Source organism: Bufo bufo, chromosome 1 (assembly GCF_905171765.1).
Source record: "Bufo bufo chromosome 1, aBufBuf1.1, whole genome shotgun sequence".
NCBI lineage: Eukaryota > Metazoa > Chordata > Amphibia > Anura > Bufonidae > Bufo > Bufo bufo.
In genome coordinates, this window is record NC_053389.1 from 709,692,175 (window position 1) to 709,706,248 (window position 14,074).

At 41.2% G+C, this 14,074-nt stretch overlaps 1 long non-coding RNA gene across 1 annotated transcript; it reads right to left on the bottom strand.

Moving 5' to 3' along the window:
• Window positions 1-522: 522 nt before the first annotated feature.
• LOC120985978 lies at window positions 523-13,866 on the bottom strand. The gene is made up of 3 exons (XR_005775623.1): window positions 13,856-13,866; window positions 10,788-10,793; window positions 523-632 (listed from the first exon to the last, which is right to left on the bottom strand). It is a non-coding gene; the product is annotated as an uncharacterized LOC120985978 (long non-coding RNA).
• Window positions 13,867-14,074: the final 208 nt, after the last annotated feature.

Consider the following 14,074-nt stretch of genomic DNA (forward strand, 5'->3'; position numbering starts at 1 on the left):
AGTACCGCAGTTTTTTGTATGGTGTACAGCATGTTCCCACCCGGAGACCCTCTCTCTTCTGCGGCATCTTGTAACTTGGGCTGGTTTTGCCGGGCTGGAGGTTGGGGCGGATCTGTGCTCCCACGATGCCTGGGCCAAAGCGCTCTGTGGCTTACTCCCTTTATAATTTTCATGGGGTGGACTGTGTGGCAATAGTGGGGTGGGCATGGGAGGGGAGCAGGTACCTCTAGTGTCGGTGCCCGGCAAAGATTGAGGAGACGCTGTGGCCATGCTTGAGGCAGGAGAACCAGAGGTGGGAGTGGAGTCGGCACCATCTTTGTCTCCCTCTCGATTGAAGAAAAAGTCTAGTTTGCTTTGTTTTTTCACTGACCTTTTGCCTCTGGTCATCATCTGGGCTCTGTGAGTCGCAAAATAAGAGGCTTAGAAGTAATGTACATGCTGGTTAGCTGGATAAGTCGCTGCTAGGGTGCTGGAGCTCCGCAGCTATGCGGCCATCACATTCGGTCAACAAACCACGCCCCCTGTCACTATCTATATTTAAAAAATTTATACAAGCCTGCAATTTTCACACTGACCACAAGGTCTAATAATAGGTAATGATTTCCAGTTTTGTACAGGTAACTTTTCAGTAGCTTTTCAGAATTAAAATGACAAGTAACGCCTCTATATAGATAACACCGGATTTACCATTCACAATAGGTGATATCACAGATTACCAGCTTCCTCCTGACCTCTGCAAAGGCCACACAGCATGCCTAGAAAACTCTCCCATATAAGTCAATGAGTCAGCTCCTGCCCATTGTGTCAATGGCCCATAGTGACTGCTCTCAAAAGTCTTAACATATTTAAGGCCTAGTGGTCAGTGTCAAAATTGCAAGATTATATACAATTTTAAAATATATATTGTGACATGGAATAATTTTTTTAAAACTCCCCAAAATTCAAAAAAAAAAATTCAACATAACAGTAATTTAAACAATAGCTTATTTTCTGATGACACATTCCCTTTAAAGGGCTTGTTCACCTTTAAACAACTGCCTATGGATATAATCTAGGTTAAAAAAAAATATAGGTAACCTTGTAAACATATTTCACTGCTTATCACATACAGATCCTTAGTAATCTTTAATGAAACCTACATAACTGTGAATAACTATGGGGCAGCGCAAAATAAATAAAACAACATACAGTACATATAAAGTTACTCAGTTAGGTATGAGCTAGTGCTAAATTTTTATCCCATGAGCTTGGAAGCACAACATTCATTCTTTTTTAGGTAGTAAGGTACTATTCTTTGGAGATTAATAAACAAAGTTAAAGGGGTTACCCCATTAGGACAAATTTGGGCAACCCTGTCTAATCCAGTGCATATGAAGATCATAGAAGGGGGTGCCCATGTAGAGACCTACTTATATTAGGGTGCTTTCACAATGCATTTTTATTGTTTTTCAGAGGTATACATAAGGAGAATTCCCCAGCGTATACCTCTGATGGATGCTTTTGACATATGCATTGTAGATTGTACATCATACATAGAATAGGCATACAGGGGGAGATTTGTCACCTCCCTTGCGCCTAAAAAGTAGCATTATGTGTTTGTGACTTTTTAACTGCAACTTTTAAAAAAGATTGTCGCATCTCTCTTATTTTACACTCCCCTCACCACTTTCCCTAAAGAAGAGGGCATGGCCAGCCGCCCTAACAAATTTATCTTTTTTATGTTGTAGATTTATGTTTAGGTGTATGGACTGCAGGAGGGTTCACAAATTTTTGATGAGGCCTGCACCTCGTCATAAATTAGGTGCATCCTCCGGCAGCACAGAGGATATCAAGAAAGCTCCAGTCTTAAAAAATCTCCCCCACAGTGTCAAATGTCGCCCATATGCAACCATGTTAAAAAAGTCGGTTTGAAAAATAAGGAGCTTTCTTGGCACATATACCAAGTAAACATTGTATATATACTGTACATAAACACATACAAATATAATTCTGAATGTGTTATTGACTACCAGGCTAAGCCGTTCCCATTTTATACAGGTGGTGTAGCTATGGCCCTTAACTTCATGGTATTACAAGAATAAAAACAGTTTCTTTTTTTCATTAGTAACCAAGTCATTCAAGGTGACTGAAATTTCCAGACTGGAAAACGTAACTGTAGCAAAAGGGCAGACCCTGATGCCTTTGTAAAGGATTGCTGTGAAAGCAGAAAAAGAGGGGGCTACACACGTCTATCGGTGATTAGAAAACCTTCAGAAGGACAGGGGCATGTTGATGAGAAGTCATGTTCTAAGGATTAAGTATGACGGCTCGAAAGGAAAACTGCTTTAAAGAGGGAGCAACTGAACTTACTGAATCAAACTGAAAACGTTGATTCAATATCAAAAGGTATTTTGTAAGGTTCACAAATATGTATGCTGCCATGTCATAGTAAGTTCTATGCACGATTGATATCTAGTTGAGCAGTAGCTTTTTATTCTCCAAACACTTTTTCCCCTATTAAGAACATCTGAGTTAATAGAAGGCATCTCATAAAGGACCCTCATGTATTTGCTAGAACAGACTCACTACAAAAAGAGTCTCTCACTGTGGAGGACCTGACATAACCATGCAGCACAGCTCTCCAGCAGGCTGATCTAGCAGTAATAAATGTGACACGTCATGAACCCTTTAGTAGACTATTTTGAAAAGTGTCTAGCAAGGTGCAAACATCTTCTTCTTTTTTTGGGGGCAAAATGCAAATCAAGTCTTAAGAGGTTTGCACCAAAGTTATAGCACAACCAATGCCTTTTTCTGGGATCTCCTCTACACCTGTGTTGTCGTGTACCTGGAGGACATCTTGATATTCTCGCCTGATTTAGTTTTCCATCATAGACGTGTCTGCACTGTACTCCAGAATCTAAGGCTTCTTTCACATTTCCATGCATTTTTTGCCCGGTCGAATACTGGCATATTTGCCAGGTAGCAGGTGGATCTCCACTGGAACCCATTATAGTCAATGGGGCCAGAGGTCTTTCAGCAAGAATCTAGAGAACTCCGGCATGTTTTGGAGGGAAAAAAACGAACTTGTTTAGCACCAAAACCAGACAGAAGCTCTAAAGTCTATGATAGATGGGAGTGGTAACTTTTTAATTTTTTGTGCTGAGTTTCTTCACTCCACCCCTCCCACAAGAGGGTTCAAGTCCAGCTAGAAACTGTATATAAGGAGAGCAGTCAGAGCCCCTAGTGTTCAGCAGCTAGGGATCAGTGCTTGGAGGGGGAGACTCATGCCAGTCTGCATGAGTGACCAGAAGAAGACTCAGAGATGGGGATGCCGAGCCAAAGACCATGGGTCACCTCTCTGTAACCAAGGAGCCACCCGGACTACTGACCTACAGACCGTGGGCCTTCAGCATTTGGCCAGGTTCCAGCCTTCTGATAGAGAGAGAAGAACAGCTAGCTCATGTCTTTCCTCAGCATCAAACCCTTCTTCTGCCAGGGAGCAGACTGGAGAAGCCAGCCCTTGGCCTCGACTGTATTGTTTTGCACCTGAATTCCTCCAATAAAGAAGCACCCTGGTTACTGCAGACACTGACTCTCTGGACTTATTTCCTATTGGGGTGTGTTAAAGGGAATATTCATTATTAATATTTTGGTTAATATCAATAATTAACCCCTTAAGGACCGGGCTCATTTTCACCTTAAGGACCAGGCCATTTTTTGCAAATCTGACCAGTGTCACTTTAAGTGCTCATAACTTTAAAACGCTTTGACTTATCCAGGCCATTCTGAGATTGTTTTTTCGTCACATATTGTACTTCATGACACTGGTAAAATGAAGTCAAAAAAATTATTTTTTTTGCACAAAAAAATACCTAATTTACCAAAAATTTTAAAAAAATTAGCAAATTTCAAAGTTTCAGTTTCTCTACTTCTGTAATACATAGTAATACCCCAAAAAATTGTGATGACTTTACATTCCCCATATGTCTACTTCATGTTTGAATTGTTTTGGGAATGATATTTTATTTTTTGGGGATGTTATAAGGCTTAGAAGTTTAGAAGCAAATCTTGAAATTTTTCAGAAATTTACAAAAACTCTATTTTTAGCGACCAGTTCAGGTCTGAAGTCACTTTGCGAGGCTTACATAATAGAAACCACCCAATCTAAGAAACTACACCCCTCAAGGTATTCAAAACTGATTTTGCATACATTGTTAACCCTTTAGGTGTTGCACAAGAGTTATTGGCAAATGGGGAGGAAATTTGAGAATTTCATATTTTTGTCAAATTTTTCATTTTAACCCATTTTTTCCACTAACAAAGCAAGGGTTAACAGCCAAACAAGATTGTATCTTTATTGCCCTGACTCTGCCGTTTACAGAAACACCCAATATGTGACCGTAAACTACTGTACGGCCACACAGCGGGGCGTAGAGTGAAAGGTGCGCCGTTTGGTTTTTGGAAGGCTGATTTTTATGGACTGGTTTTTTGACACCATGTCCCATTTGAAGCCCCCTGATGCACCCCTAGAGGAGAAACTCCCTAAAAGTGACCCCATCTAAGAAACTACACCCCTCAAGGTATTCAAAACTGATTTTACATACGTTGTTAACCCTTTAGGTGTTGCACAAGAGTTATTGGCAAATGGGGATGAAATTTGAGAATTTCATTTTTTTGCCTAATTTTCAATTTTAACCCATTTTTTCCACTAACAAAGCAAGGGTTAACAGCCAAACAAGATTGTATCTTTATTGCCCTGACTCTGCCGTTTACAGAAACACCCCATATGTGGCCGTAAACTACTGTACGGGCACACAGTAGGGCGTAGAGTAAAAGGTGCGCAGTTTGGTTTTTGGAAGCCAGATTTTGCTGGACTGGTTTTTTGACACCATGTCCCATTTGAAGCCCCCCTGATGCACCCCTAGATTAGAAATTCCATAAAAGTGACCTCATCTAAGAAACTACACCCCTCAAGCTATTCAAAACTGATTTTACAAACTTTGTTAACCCTTTAGGTGTTGCACAAGATTTAATGGAAAATAGAGACACAATTTCAAAATTTCACATTTTTGGCAGATTTTCCATTTTAATATTTTTTTTCCAGTTACAAAGCAAGGGTTAACAGCCAAACAAAACTCAATATTTATGGCCCTTATTCTGTAGTTTACAGAAACACCCCATATGTGGTCGTAAACTGCTGTACGGGCACACGGCAGGGTGCAGAAGGAAAGGAATTCCATACGGTTTTTGGAAGGCAGATTTTGCTGGACTGTTTTTTTTGACACCATGTCCCATTTGAAGCCCCCCTGATGCACCCCTAGAGTAAAAACTCCAAAAAAGTGACTCCATTTTAGAAACTACGGGATAGGGTGGCAGTTTTGTTGGTACTAGTTTAGGGTACATATGATTTTTGGTTGCTCTATATTACACTTTTTGTGCAGCAAGGTAACAAGAAATAGCTTTTTTGGCACGTTTTTTTTTTTTGTTATTTACAACATTCATCTGACAGGTTAGATCATGTGGTATTTTTATAGAGCAGGTTGTCACGGACACGGCGATACCTAATATGTATACATTTTTTTTTATTTATGTAAGTTTTATACAATATTTTCATTTTTAAAACCAAAAAAATGTTTTAGTGTCTCCATATTCTAAGAGCCATAGTTTTTTCAGTTTTTGGGCGATTATCTTGAGTAGGGTCTCATTTTTTGCGGGATGAGATGACGGTTTGATTGGCACTATTTTGGGGTGCATATGACTTTTTGATCGCTTGCTATTACACTTTTTGTGACGTAAGATGGCAAAAAATGGCTTTTTTTACACTGTTTTTATTTTTATTTTTTTACGGTGGTCATCTGAGGGGTTAGGTCATGTGATATTTTTATAGAGCCGGTCGATACGGACGCGGCGATACCTAATATGTATACTTTTTTTTTATTTATGTAAGTTTTACAGAATGAGTTCATTTTTGAAAAAAAAAAAATCATGTTTTAGTGTCTCCATAGTCTAAGAGCCATAGTTTTTTCAGCTTTTGGGCGATTATCTTGAGTAGGGTCTCATTTTTTGCGGGATGAGATGACGGTTTGATTGGTACTATTTTGGCGTACATGCGACTTTTTTGATCACTTTTATTACCTTTTTTGGGAAGTAAGGTGGGCAAAATTTCAATTTTCTCATAGTTTTTATTTTTTTATTTTTATGGCGTTCACCGTGTGGGGAAAGTAACATGACCATTTTATAGATCAGGTCGTTACGGACGCGGCGATACCTAATATGTGTAGTTTATTTTATTTTTTTAATTTTTATTCAGTGATAAATGTTTTTTTTTTTATCTTAACTTTTTTCACTTTTTTTAACATTTTTGTGACACAGACCCACTTGGTTCTTGAAGATCCAGTGGGTCTGGTGTCTGTATAATACAGTACAGAACAATATATATTGTTCTGTACTGTATTTTACTTACACTGAACAGATCTGTGCTTTTAGCATAGATCTGTTCAGCACCATGGACAGCAGGACGCCTGAGCAGGCGTCCTGTTGCCATGGGAACCCTCCCCGTCTGCTCAGAACTTCGCAGACGGGGAAGGGTAAGCACGGGGCTGAGGGGGGCTCTCTGGGGGCTGTCGGGGGGCTCTCTCCCTCTCCATCGGGGGGCTGCAAAGGCACAGCAGCCCCCCGATGGAGAGGGAGGGAGCTCCCTGACCGATGACAGTTAACTTTTTCCATACAGCGGTCCGTACGGACCGCGGTATGGAAAGGGTTAAACGGCTGACATCTTCACAGATGTCAGCCGTTTATACCAGGGTGCCAGCAATGTGCTGGCACCCTGGTACAACCACTAGAAGCCAACGATCGTTCATGGGGAGGCGGGCGGGGGATCGCGATCCCGCCTGCCGCACCGCCCGCCTCCCGCAACGCCCCCCACCGCCTGCGACACCCCCCCCCCGCACCACCCGCCGGCATAAAATCGTGCAGGGGTGCAGGGGGGGGGTGAAAAATATTTATTTTATCCACTCTAAAGTTTCTGATCCCCGCGGTCAGGGACCGCGGCGATCAGAAACTGCAAAAAGCGCAGCAAACCGCAGGTCTGAATTGACCTGCGGTTTGCTGCGATCGCCGATACGGGGGGGTCAAATGACCCCCCCCTGCATTGTTACGGGATGCCGGCTGAATGATTTCAGCCGAAATCCCGTTTCAATTAACCCCTGGGGCGCCGGAATACAGATTTTAATTCAGGACGTACCGGTACGTCCTGGGTCCTTAAGGACTCGGGAAATAGGGCGTACCGGTACGTCCTAGGTCCTTAAGGGGTTAATATTCATACATAGGCGTGAATTGTCTATTGATGACTCCGCCTATTTATACCTTAAAAGAAACTACCTGTGTTGCCTTACCTAATTCCCTGAACTGCATGCGCTATATTACTACTATCGCGTCGACTACTACAATAAATGACTACACGCTGTACTTTGAATAATAAAAGGAATTTAGTAAAACTATTACACGTCTACAGTCTAATTATTGTTATATATATTTATATCAATGGACATATAAACATATATACTTATAGTCGCACACAGTAACATATATTAACAACACTACAATACACCTAAACTACTCTACACACAATACAATATCTTACATAACTCCACCCCAAATCTACCTAAATAACGCACTTACACACACTCTATTAATGACAACCCCTGGGCTTAGGGGTAATTGCAGGGGTTAAAGGGTTAAGTGTCTAGGGGTAATTGCAGGGGTTAATAATGCGTTGGTGGTATAGAGATACTCAGCCATTAATGCTCGTCTCCAGGGGTTTCTCGTCATCATGGGGATGATTCTCTTCTTGGCTCCACTCTCCTCCCCTCCACTCCTGGGTTAACTGATTTTAGAGCGCAGCGCTGCCGGGTTATTTAAACACTGCCGCTCTTGCTCCTGACTTCCCGCGCTGCAGGCAAGTCCATGTGGGCTGGCGTGGTGATGTGATGTCACCGCACCAGCCCACGCGTCCTGGTGTGCGCTTCTAGGTGGGGGATGATTTGAATCTCCTGCCTGTGAAGCGCCCGCATACCGGAGGTATGTGACACACAGGGGCAGAGGAACTCTTTGTTCCCCTGTCCCTGTTATGTAAAGCATCTCCGTCCTTGCCGGAGATTCTATCAAAGGGCAGAGGATCTCTATTGATCCCCTGTCCTTTGAAGTGACCCGAATCTGGACATGATTGTCCAGTCACCTAGGTGTCACTTCCCTCCTGAAGACACGCTGGAATGCGCCTGCAGGAGGATTAGGCTGGGGGGGGGCACCCGTGATAGGGGTTGATTTATTGGCCGCATTTCATATAAAACCTGGGGCATATAGCTCATATATATATATCCTGGGGAACCTGGCATTTTCCTCTACATGGGGCATATTATATAAATATATATACAGTCAGGTCCATAAATATTGGGACTTCGACACAATTCGAACATTTTTGGCTCTATACACCACCATAATGGATTTGAAATGAAACAAACAAGATGTGCTTTAACTGCAGACTGTCAGCTTTAATTTGAGGGTATTTACATCCAAATCAGGCTGAACGGTGTAGGAATTACAACAGTTTGCATATGTGCCTCCCACTTGTTAAGGTACCAAAAGTAATGGGACAGAATAATAATCATAAATTAAACTTTCACTTTTTAATACTTGGTTGCAAATCCTTTGCAGTCAATTACAGCCTGAAGTCTGGAATGCATAGACATCACCAGATGCTGGGTTTCATCCCTGGTGGTACTCTGCCAGGCCTCTACTGCAACTGTCTTCAGTTCCTGCTTGTTCTTGGGGCATTTTCCCTTCAGTTTTGTCTTAAGCAAGTGAAATGCATGCTCAATCGGATTCAGGTCTGGTGATTGACTTGGGCATTGCATAACATTCCACTTCTTTCCCTTAAAAAACTCTTTGGTTACTTTTGCAGTAAGCTTTGGGTTATTGTCCATCTGCACTGTGAAGCGCCATCCAATGAGTTCTGAAGCATTTGGCTGAATATGAGCAGATAATATTGCTCGAAACACTTCAGAATTCATTCTGCTGCTTTTGTCAGCAGTCACATCATCAATAAATACAAGAGAACCAGTTCCATTGGCAGCCATACATGCCCACGCCATGACACTACCACCACCATGCTACACTGATGAGGTGGTATGCTTAGGATCATGAGCAGTTCCTTTCCTTCTCCATAGTCTTCTCTTCCCATCACTCTGGTACAAGTTGATTTTGGTCTCATCTGTCCATAGGATGTTGTTCCAGAACTGTGAAGGTTTTTTTAGATGTCGTTTGGCAAACTCTAATCTGGCCTTCCTGTTTTTGAGGCTCACCAATGGTTTACATCTTGTGGCGAACCCTCTGTATTCACTCTGGTGAAGTCTTCTCTTGATTGTTGACTTTGACATATATACACCTACCTCCTGGAGAGTGTTCTTGATCTGGCCAACTGTTGTGAAGGGTGCTTTCTTCACCAGGGAAAGAATTCTTCGGTCATCCACCACAGTTTTTTTCCGTGGTCTTCTGGGTCTTTTGGTGTTGCTGAGCTCACTGGCGCGTTCCTTCTTTTTAAGAATGTTCCAAACAGTTGTTTTGGCCACACCTAATGTTTTTGCTATCTCTCTGATGGGTTTGTTTTGTTTTTTTCAGCCTAATGATGGCTTGCTTCACTGATAGTGACAGCTCTTTGGATCTCATCTTGAGAGTTGACAGCAACAGATTCCAAATGCAAATAACACACTTGAAATTAACTCTGGACCTTTTACCTGCTCATTGTAATTGGGATAATAAGGGAATAACACACACGTGGCCATGGAACAACTGAGAAGCCAATTCGCCCATTACTTTTGGTCCCCTAACAAGTGGGAGGCACATATGGAAAATGTTGTAATTCCTACACCGTTCACCTGATTTGGATGTACATACCCTCAAATTAAAGCTGACAGTCTGCAGTTAAAGAACATCTTGTTTGTTTAATTTCAAATCCATTGTGGTGGTGTATAGAGTCAAAAATTTTAGAATTGTGTCGATGTCCCAATATTTGTGGACCTGACTGTATATATATGTAATAACTGGGGCATACATACATCTATATATATACCCAGACATACCTGTGGCATACATGGCAACAACCTGGGGGGATACAGATCTATCTCCACATATATACTGGGCCCATACTGGCCACACAGGGCCAATATATATATGTATAGAAACATAGAAACATAGAATGTGTCGGCAGATAAGAACCATTTGGCCCATCTAGTCTGCCCAATACCCAATATACTGAATACTATGGATAGCCCCCGGCCCTATCTTATATGAAGGATGGCCTTATGCCTATCCCATGCATGCTTAAACCCCTTCACTGTATTTGCAGCTACCACTTCTGCAGGAAGGCTATTCCATGCATCCACTACTCTCTCAGTAAAGTAATACTTCCTTACATTACTTTTAAACCTTTGCCCCTCTAATTTAAAACTGTGTCCTCTTGTGGTAGTTTTTCTTCTTTTAAATATGCTCTCTTCCTTTACCGAGTTGATTCCCTTTATGTATTTAAAAGTTTCTATCATATCCCCTCTGTCTCTTCTTTCTTCCAAGCTATACATATTAAGGTCCTTTAACCTTTCCTGGTAAGTTTTATCCTGCAATCCATGTACTAGTTTAGTAGCTCTTCTCTGAACTCTCTCTAGAGTATCTATATCCTTCTGGAGATATGGCCTCCAGTACTGCGCACAATACTCCAAGTGAGGTCTCACCAGTGTTCTGTACAGCGGCATAAGCACTTCACTCTTTCTACTGCTTATACCTCTCCCTATACATCCAAGCATTCTGCTGGCATTTCGTGCTGCTCTATTACATTGTCTTCCCACCTTTAAGTCTTCTGAAATAATTACTCCTAAATCCCTTTCCTCAGATACTGAGGTCAGGACTATGTCAAATATTCTATATTCTGCCCTTGGGTTTTTACGCCCCAGGTGCATTATCTTGCACTTATCCACATTAAATTTCAGTTTCCAGAGTTCTGACCATTCTTCTAGTTTTCCTAAATCCTTTTCCATTTGGCGTTTCCCTCCAGGAACATCAACCCTGTTACATATCTTTGTGTCATCAGCAAAAAGACAAACCTTACCAGCGAGGCCTTTTGCAATATCACTTATGAAGATATTAAACAAAATCGGTCCCAGTACAGATCCCTGTGGAACCCCACTGGTAACATGACCTTGTTTTGAATGTTCTCCATTGACTACAACCCTCTGTTGTCTGTCACTCAGCCACTGCCTAATCCACTCAACAATATGGGAGTCCATGCTCAATGACTGCAGTTTATTGATAAGTCTTCTATGTGGGACAGTGTCAAAAGCCTTACTAAAATCTAGATATGCGATGTCTACTGCACCTCCACCGTCTATTATTTTATTCACCCAGTCAAAAAAATCTATAAGATTTGTTTGACATGATCTCCCTGAAGTAAACCCATGTTGTTTTTCATCTTGCAATCCATGGGATTTTAGATGTTCCACAATCCTATCCTTTAATAGGGTTTCCATTAATTTGCCTACTATTGATGTCAGACTCACTGGTCTATAGTTGCTCGATTCCTCCCTACTACCTTTCTTGTGAATGGGCACGACATTTGCCAATTTCCAATCTTCCGGGACGACTCCTGTTACTAATGATTGGTTAAATAAATCTGTTAACGGTTTTGCCAGCTCACCACTAAGCTCTTTTAATAATTTTGGGTGTATCTCATCAGGCCCCTGTGACTTATCTGTCTTCACCTTAGACAGCAAACTTAGAACATCTTCCTCTGTAAAGATACATGCATCAAACGATTTAATAGTCATTCTTTCTAGTGGAAAGAATATATACATATATATATTATATACATATATATATATATATTAAAATCTCACCCTTCCCTCTACAGTGCACCATGCCTTAGTATCCCTTCCAGAGAGCAGCAACACATAGTGACGCCTCAACAGTGTCCGAGAAACCCAGCCAGTGGCATACATAGAGAAGTAAGGGCCCCATAGCAAGGATAAAACCAAGCCCCCCACATAGGACAGAAGGGTTTCTGCCTAAACCCTTTTCAATGACCCTTGGGCCATTATTCCACTGCCTTATTGGCTAAAAGTTGTTCCTTTAGAGCATGGATGCTCAACCTGCGGCCCTCCAGCTGTTGCAAAACTACAACTCCCAGCATGCCTGGAAAGCCTACAGCTATTATGGCATGCTGGGAGTTGTAGTTTTGCAACAGCTGGAGGGCCGCGGGTTAAGCATGCCTGCTTTAGAGGGTAGAGTCCTGATAAAGTTTTCAACCCCCAGTAGAAGAGGAGATAATCCCAACTAAGACTGGGCCCCCTTTTGCTCTGGGCCCCATAGCAGTCGCATGGTCTGCCACTATGGTAGTTACTCCCCTGGACCCAGCATAGCATTGGGGCCATTCCAAACCCAGCCACTGCACAACCACCATAGGCCATAGACATAATAGAGTGAAAGGGTTCATTGACTTTTATTGGAAAGTTTTCTAGGAATGCTCTGTAACCTGTGTAGAGGTCAGGAGAGAGTAGTTAAGCTTTGACAATCACCTATTGTGAATGGTGGATCCTGGTGATATCTGTCATTGTAAAATTAATTAAAAATATTCTTAACATAAAAACCTGATTTAAACAATAGGTAATTTTCTGAGGACACATTCCCTTTATAAGTACAAACGTGAAATATATCTGCACTAATGAGAGTAATTTTCCACACACTTTGCTAATGTCTGCTGTTGTTGTTGAGCAGTTGACCAGTATGACCAATTCCTGACCGTAGTAGTAACATAAACATAATAATAAATGTTAGTATAAATGGGTAAGATGATTTAATTCACTTGAGGTTAGATTTTCCTATTATCGTATTCATTTCTTTTCCCAGTCATCACCTTGATCAAGCAATTAACTTCAAAGGCAGCAGATGAATGCTTAAAACAAGAGGATCCTTGTCTGTTAAGAACAATGGACAGTTTATTGTGATTCTCTTCGATGCTAGCTCCATTACTATCTTCTATGGCTTCTTTAAGTTCCCTACAATGTTTATTAAAAGCATGTCTGACATTCATTTACTAACAGTTCTTCATTACTTCATCCAGTGGATTAAAGGGGTCATCCACTTTAGAAAATTTTCAGATACCAATTCTCAGCAGAGGGACAATAATCAGTAAAGGACAAAAATGCTACTGATTACCTAATAAACATTTCCCCCATGTCTGATTTTTAGCCCTTCACTCTAAAGGGTGTATTAGACAGGTAGATTTGGTAACGAAGACGATTGACAGTCGAATAGTTGTAGAGTCATTATCGTTCATAACTGGTCATTATTACACAAGACAATGATTGCAGAAGTAATCGTTATTGCGATCGTTCTAAAGTTGATAATCATTGGTAAATGCATCTATTACATTCAAAGATTTTAGCACTTGGGGGTTCCACTCTGATTGCACTCCTCTGCTATGATGTCTTGATGTTTAGACCAAAGGTAGGTTACATGAAAGAAAGGAAAACGACAAACCGCATGAACCCATCTAAGCAAAGCTAGCTCAGCAACATGAAAAGACCTACAACAAAACACTGAGGCTAAATAGCTATAAAAAATAAAATTTTATTGGAATATATAAAAAAAAAATCCAGAAAAGAGATGACAAACGTATAAATACTAAGTGCGGTACACCCCTGGGAGATGTAAATCATGGGTATGACATAAAGAGGGATATAGGGAGAGAACACTAAAGGTGACCTACTGAGTGGGCATCCATACATGCAAAGTTCTATATAAATAATCTGCAAAACAAGCCCTATTGTACAACAGAGGCAGTATACCTACCCTACCAATAAATACCAAGTAATATACAATGTATCCAAGTAACAACATACCCTTACAAAAGTAATATCTCCTCAGGAAGACCGCACACCCAGATGCGCGTTTCGGTGGAAACCTTCCTCTGGGTACCGCACTTAGTATTTATACATTTGTCATCTCTTTTCTGGATGTTTTTTTAATATATTCCAATGAAATTGTATTTTTA